At 38.8% G+C, this 8095-nt stretch overlaps 1 protein-coding gene across 3 annotated transcripts in view; it reads right to left on the minus strand.

Moving 5' to 3' along the window:
* Positions 1-6076: 6076 nt before the first annotated feature.
* LOC113567517 (NACHT, LRR and PYD domains-containing protein 12-like) overlaps positions 6077-8095 on the minus strand; it is a 22443-nt gene continuing 20424 nt past the window's right edge. For all 3 annotated transcript variants that reach the window (XM_081704344.1, XM_081704343.1, XM_081704345.1), the window contains one exon: positions 6077-8095. This exon is cut by the window's right edge and continues 244 nt beyond it. The gene's annotated coding sequence lies outside the window, so the exon portion shown is untranslated.

Raw genomic sequence — 8095 nt, forward strand, 5'->3', positions numbered from 1 at the left:
GTTCTCTTCTAATTTAAAATGTGTTTTTACTAAATAAATGAATGATCTCTTGGATAAAAGGGTTTAAAGTCCTGCTGTTGTTGAAGTTTGTAATGAGTAATACAAGAGAATGAACTGCTGTTCCCTCTCAGTCTTCTGCCTGTGCAGTCTGATCTTCCTCAATTTAGAAAATATTAATTAGGATCAGAATTTTTTTAATCTACAAATAATCATTTTCAGTTCAGCTACACACTGCCTGTCCTACATCTAACAAAGCTGGTTTGTTTAATTCTGTGCAAACACATAAACATTGAATGGATCTTACATGTTTTATGGTGTTTTATGAATTATTATAATCCTAAGCACAAGTCACTTTGCATTGTTATTCACTTTAACCTTTTTTTGCTCATGCTTATTAAAATTACTTCAACCATAGAAGCCGATTTTGGCAATAATGAATGTAGTGGAGATCAGTAAGCACTTTATAAAATGATCTTGTATGGGTCAGTGCCAGGCCGAGGCCCCCTCCGGCCACCAGAGGGAGGCCTTGAGTCAGGCACGCCACTAATCAGGCTTAACGCCCAACAGTTGTGCTAGGCCTATATAAGCCCAGTGAGCCAGTCACTCAGTGCTGGGTCTTTGCCAAAGTTCTGAGCCAAGTACCTAGCTGGTAACATCAGGTATTGAGGTCTGTGAGCCCTTGTGCTACACCTCACTTCTGTGCTGTGAGGATGTCTGTGTTTTTACACGTCCCCTCCCATCTCCAGTTTTCCCCCTCTAATCTCTCTCCCTTCCAAGGCTCCCCTTAGCCATTACAGTTCCTCCCTGTTTTCTGGTTTTGTTTGGGAAGTTTTAGTTTGGTTTTCCCCAGGGCACCCCTGCTGTTCTCCCTTTTCCCATGCTTGGCGTGGCGTTTAGATTTCTGCCTCTAGTTTAGTCATCCTCCATTCCTTTGAGGGGCGATATACGTGCTGGTTGCTTTATAGATTCAGCAGTCTAGCGGGTATTTCTTCACCTTGAAACAAAGTGGCCAGGGTTCATGTCCCACCTTTTGGTTATTTACTTTTCTTGTTTTACCTGTTCTATGATCTAATTGTTTCACACACAGGCCCACCATCATTAGAGCATGGTTCCTCATCCAGTAGGCTGTTGGTGTCATCACTTATCTGACCTGGGTTTGAGCCCATGTTACAGGTTCACCTATGTTTCATTGTTGGCTGGCTCTGAAGTATGTGAGCCCTTCTTATGACCAGTTATAGTATTCCTTTGGTCCTTTGTGTCCAGTTGTCACTCAGTACACTGCTCAAGGTCACTGAATAAATCTTGGAGCTCTGACCTTTTGTATGTCCTGCCTCAGCTCAGTGCACAGTGTCTTCCCCCACACTGGTAATTTCTAGTAGTGGGCAAAAGAGTCTGAATTAGACTACAGGAAGAACTACAATCCTCCAAATGAACATGTTCAAGTAGAACATGACCTGAACACAATGGATAACAAAGAATACAACATTGCTGAGCATTGAATCCAAACTTAGTCTCTAAGTGATTGGTATCTTTGTTTGCCACTAGGGGTCAGTAAAGCCTCTCCTTTTACTGTGCCTTGTTTTTTCCTTTGCATTCAGTTTAGGTTTCATTTCAGTCTCAGCATATGTGTCTTCAGTAGGTCCAGTACCTACAGTAACAGAACAAAAACCAAAGCAAACACAGTTGTAACCGCTCACTAACCTTCAGCTTTATAACACATCAGCCAACAATGTTACTGATATGTACGATGCAGTGATGTACAGTAGGCTGCATTCTCCAGTGAGTAGTTATACGGAACCTCAGAATACAGAATCTCCCTCTGACTGAATCAGGGAGATAATATCCTGTGAGTCCTGGACTGTAACAGTCCTGCCTGATTTTGGGATTATGATACAGGAGGTGATGAAACATGTGGGTTTAGATGAGTAAATGCAGAGTGAGTGTTATACAGTATTTGCTTGAATGTCCCACATACTTGGTGTATAACCAGCTGATTTTGTGTGTGTGAGATGCGAATTGACCCCTGGTGAGGGTGATCTACATGTACCACAAACCCTGCTTGTTACCTGCTGATTTTGTGTATGTGAAGTGAATGTACCTTTTTATTCCTGCTTTTTTTGTTGTGTTTCATGACCTACTCACTGGGTTTGTATCTACAGTAAGTAGGAAATGAAATTAAAGTTACTTGTCTCATTCCTATCTGCTTGGCCAGCACTGTCATATGTGTGGGCAGTTCCTAGGTTTACAAGAAAATAATTTTGTACATGCCGAACTGCAAGATTATTAGATACAGTGTAAATGTGAAACAAATTATATGATTATATAAACTGACTTATTAGTGAGGATAAAGCTTTAAGTTAACTGATGTTAAGGAAAGTAGTTAGTGGCTCATTGCCTGAGCAGTGTGCAGTGATGTGTATCCTGACTGACACCCCTCACCTCCTGACTCTGTCTGGGTCTGACTGATTACCAGTGGGGTGACAGACATTCTGCACCTGGGGAACCTGGAAATAAAGGAAAAGTGGTAAATAATCACATTGTATATCCCACAAGTATTAAATTCTGCATTAATTAACTGCTGATATCAGACCTTTGTTTTGTAGCACCACAGCAGGAGCAGTAAGTTGAAGAGCAGGACCAAACCAACCAAGTCAAGATGGAAGGAATCACCAGCTGAACTCATGGGAATTAAAAATATACATTTAAAATATAAAATAAATGATATAAATACCTTTTTGTCTGATCTGTAATTATCAGACCTTTTCAGTGTTTAACCTACACTAATAGAGCTGATTCACTTCAGAAAAAGGAAAAAACAGCTCAATACTCTTACTGTGTTCAGATCTTTTCCCAGTTACATACACATAAACCATTCAAGTCACACTTCGTTAACAGTCTCCTTAGAAAGAATTGGTCATGAATATTCTGTAACAAAGTACTTCCTCTCTCTGAATAAGTGTGTTAAAAAGAACATTATTTTGATTGGTTAAAATAGTCATGCGACTGACATCATAATGTGAATCCTCCTCCCTTTTCCAGTTTAACCTTTTTTTTTGGTCAGAATCACTGTGGTAGTTAAAAGGCTCTACACACACCAGATGTTTGTTCATTTGTTATTTGTGTGCATCCACCAAACAAGTAAAGTAAATTTAAAGTAATGTTAGACATATACATTTAGATAATTCAGTTCATTCACTGAGTATGAACTCAATGGAATTATAGTCAAGACTGTGAATAGTTTTATGCTCAAACCTTTGTACTAGTTTGTATAGTCATTTGTGTAGTGTAATATTTTGCAGTTATATTATATAATATAGCAGTTTGGCCTTATGCCATAAAAGTACTTCTTCTGCAGGATGATTTAAGTCCAATTCAATTAATGCAAAGTTCAAAGTTTGTCACATTCAAAGTATAAATGGCAGTGAAATGCTTTTTGTGACTGCTCTGCCCGTGGCCAAGGAGAGATGCATAAAATACACAGAACAAGGAAACAGATGCAGATTAATGAATAAATAAATATGTTCCGATGAATAATGAATGAAGAGGATGCATTGGATTCCATGTGAACACAGTATGTTACATTTATGTACATACAGATCAATGTCACAAGGTGTTAGTGTTTCCTCACCTACTTGGGGTTATTGACTAATTTGATTTCTGTTGAAGGCAGTAGAACATTATATACTACTGTGAAAAGCCCACTTAGAAAACATTTATACAGCCTTTTTAAAATGATGTAACAGTAACCTTACAGTGACCATATGTAACTAAAGTGTATGCGTAAGCTTCTATGTTTTCCTTGTATTCTGATTTATAGGATTCCTATTTGCAATTAAACTCTTCACGTTCCAAGGCCTGCAAAACCTCTCTTACATCTTATGCATATTTGCAGAAAGATGAAGACATCCTCCAAAAAAGCATGGAAATGTGTGAATATTTTCAGAAGTGTGGATTTCCTAGACATGTCATAGAGAATCCCTTTGTTAGTGTTTTACCTGTTCAGGGAAAGGGTGCACTGACCTATAAACAATCTCCTGTTAGCACAACAAGAGTTAATTTAATGTTCATCTTACGAATCAAACAGTGGTTAATATTGTCCTTAAACACTTCAGAATCCTCCAGGATGATGCAGAGACTGATTTACAGATCTTCCTTAAAGGGAGTAAAAGTAAAAGAAGTTGAACAGAGCAGAAAGGCCCAAATTAGAGCTGGAACTGATCTTAGTGCAGTCCCAGGACTGTGACACATTAACACTTTGTGCTGAAGGCTCGAAACGTCCTGTGTTCTCAGTCACAACACATCTGATAAAGCGGGTGGGGGCCTTCTCTTTTTATTAAGTGTTTCTACCATCTTTGCTATGTGTTTAGGCTATACAGTGTCCACACAGGGACAGACAATATATTCTGGTACCCAGTTCTCATCACTGAACCAGTAAGATATTTATACTTCAACACTCTAACCACGGAAATTCAACACCAACTTTAGGAAAGTAGAAAAGAGAAAAAGGAATTGAAAGGTGAGAGAATATACAGATGCAGCTTGGTGTGAATCTCTTGCTAGTTTTGATTCCCGAGAGAGCCCACACACGGGGGACAGGCACCATGTTGATGATAATATTTTAAATACTTTAATACTGGAACCATGTAAACTCAGTGCAAACTTTGTGGAAGGTAGAAAAGAGAATGTGTAGCTGAAACAGGATAAAATGTACAGACTCACAAATGGAGTGTGGAGATCTCACAAGTGTCCATTAGTACCAGAAAGAGCATGAGATGAAGCTGTGATGCAGTTTATGGAGGCTGAATTATCTAGGATGGAAATGACTTGTAACTCAACAAGTGTTAAACAGTTCAAAAGATGCACTGGAGTTACAGATTAGTATTAACATTTGTATGAGATTGTGTGTGTGTGTTTGCATGAAATGGCATTCTTATTATATAATACATCAATCTCAGTCTGTTTAACTGCAAACCGCAGTGCAGTTCTGGCTTCAGATCTTATCTTACACACGTTCTCATTCTCAACCGCACATTCTTAATCATTCATCCACTGTAGGTTTCTTTATGCTGTTTTGCTGATTTGTTTTTCATGTACAAAAGGTCTGACTCTTTTCATTGTGGGAGTTGTAAGCTTTGTGCATGTAAGTGGGTGTATGTGTGCCAGGATGAGATTGTGTGTTAGTGCATATACCTTGGTATATTAGTGTTTGATATCATGCATTCATGCATGCATGAGTGTGTGTTTATGAACATGTGTGTGAGATAACTAGATAGGTGTGTGTGTGTGTGTGTGTATGAGAGAGAGAGGGAATGTGTGTATATATACAACCCACTCACTGATGTGTGTGTGTGTGTGTGTGTGTGTGTGTGTCTCTCTCTCTCACACACACACACACACACACACACACACACACACATGCAGTACACTCAAACTGACACACACACACACACATTCAGACTTATTCCCACTCACACTCTTACCAGCTTTAGTTAGCTACCCCAGCTAGTTAACACACCTTATTGTAATGTGAAGCCTCCCAGTAGTTTGTCTTATGAATAGATCCCATTAACACAAAATAACAATCTAATTTTGGACATTTAACAGAAAATATTTTTAGCTTGTGTATTTCAACTCATTTTTCACAATAAGTCAAATGGTCTTAGTAGGAAGTCACTTAGTTTCTGTCCAAGCAGATTTTGACTACAGTCACACTAGCGAGGAGAAGCAAAGATGCAGGGAAGTACCAGCTAATCCCAGCAGGTATCAGTGTTGTGGAGAAAAGACACCAATCCCAGGATCTGCGGGAGTGTATTTACACGCACATAATAATCCGATCATAGCCAGATTTCTCCAGTAATGAGATTATTCTATAATAATATCCAGTAATGAGATTGAGTTGTCATTAAACAGCATACTCTGATTCTATAGAACGAAGCATAGCCCAGAAATCAGATTCACAATCAGATTAATCTCCGATGAAGAGATCTGGATTTTAGCTCCGTAATCCCATTTCTCAGCGCATGTATTACCTTACTCTGATTATTATTATTTATTTATTTTTTATTTCTTGGTTTTTGCAAGATCACAAGCCTAATTGGATTATTAAGTGTATGTAAACACACTCATTATAACATGTAAGACTGTAACATTCACACTGTGGGTATCACGCAGAGTTTACATGTGCTGTCTAACATTAGACGCATAAAGAATATGGACAAAAGCAAACTGCTCTGTGAACCATGTACAAAGTAACAGACACTGATACCCCCACACTAATCCCCAGCAGCACTTCAGGGGGTAGGCTGCTGCAGTTGGAGCTCCAGGTTGGGTGGAGGTGTAAGGAGCCTCCCACTGTGTGTGTGTGAATGTAGATGAAGGCAGCAGCAGAGATGGAGACTCCCCAGTGCTCACGGTCTCCACCCCACTGGGCTCTGTTCCTCCATCGATTAAGGAGTCTGTGCTGCCTGCAGGTACATTGTTCTCCCAGTGCTAAAGGAAGCTCCACACAGACCATCTCCTGCAGGATCTCCACCATGCTCCTCCTGCTTCTGCTGTGCTGATGGGGGTGCGATGGGTGGAGCCACCTGGGAGAGAAACACTGAGTCGCTGAATCTGAGCTGGAGTTTATTTATATAACTCTGCCCTGGATGGAGAGCAGTTCAGTAATGTCACTGATTTTCAACCAAAAAAAAAAAAGTAATTTGAAGATTTCCCAATTGACAGGTGTGAGATTTCTAGGAATATGAAGCATTAAATCCACTGAGTTATTCTCCTGTTGAAAGCTGTTAAGTTTCGCTAAGTGTATTGAAAACTATGGAATAACATCTATGGAATCTATGGAATAAAATCTACAGAATTCACGTACCCCCACATCAGTTTTGCTTTTTTTGTTGTTTTGCATGTTTAAAACCAGAGGATTAACAGAAGTCACATTATTGAAATATTCAATTAGTGCATAACATGCACACACACACACACACACAGTTTATAGGTTTATAGTGAAATGAGAAATCCATTAGCATGCAATGAAACATTCCCAGTTATTTCCTGCATAATAGTAAGGCAAGTGAGATGTCACATAGTATTATGTTACCATACAGAAACCAAGAAGGAAGCAAAAGGTTAGTCTCCAATGGAAGGAAACAGAAAATAAAGGTGCTAACTTCAACAAATGAAGCCAACATAACATTAATGACCAACAAGGTCATAGTAACAAGTTTTAATGAGACATAACATACTGATATAACAACCCCAAGAAATCCATCAGCTTTTACTAAGAATTCCTCATAATAAACTTCAACAGTAATCAAAAGACAGGCTCAGAGAGCAGCGTATAATTTGTAGATCATTGTTCATCATACTTTAACCTTTCCCACCAGGTTTATGAAGCATTATTCTTTCCCTGTGCTGACCTTGCCTATTAATCCAGGACCAACTTGTTTTACTGTTTTCCACTGATCATTGCTTGTAATTTTACTAAGAATTAAAAATAAATTAAAAAAAATGGTTGCCCCATCACATCATAGTGTTGAGCATTTTAAGATGTAATTTGGAGACAGTGCAAAACTGTACATTTTGATTTTTTACTAAAATTTTGCTTCACACTCGTATGTAGATTTAACTTTAATGATCCCTGTAAACTTCATATTAGAGTATCAGATCAGGTCAGGGATGTGACATCAACGTCAGGTGTGTGGTGTTCAGATCAGATACTGTAAGAATAGGACAAAATAATCAGAATTGAACACACACCTCACACAAACACAGGCAGTGGCTGTGTGTGTCCACATGATAAAGTGCGTTTGGGTTAATATTTGTGTTAATGCAGCTGTAGGTGAGATTTTGACTCCCAGTAGTAAATTCTTACCCTTTGTTATTAACAATCTATTGAACTTTAGAAACATGTAAATATCAGCTCTCTTTCACTCACACACACACACACACACACACACACACACACACACACACACACACACACACACACACACACACACACACACACAGTAAATCAAATACATAAACAGAACATAAACTTTGAGCTGTACTGTCATTCCCTCTTTGTCTCTCTCACAACAAAATATAAATACCATCTTTA

Source organism: Electrophorus electricus, chromosome 21 (genome assembly GCF_041902795.1).
Source record: "Electrophorus electricus isolate QZ-2024a chromosome 21, ASM4190279v1, whole genome shotgun sequence".
Classification (NCBI taxonomy): Eukaryota; Metazoa; Chordata; class Actinopteri; order Gymnotiformes; family Gymnotidae; genus Electrophorus; species Electrophorus electricus.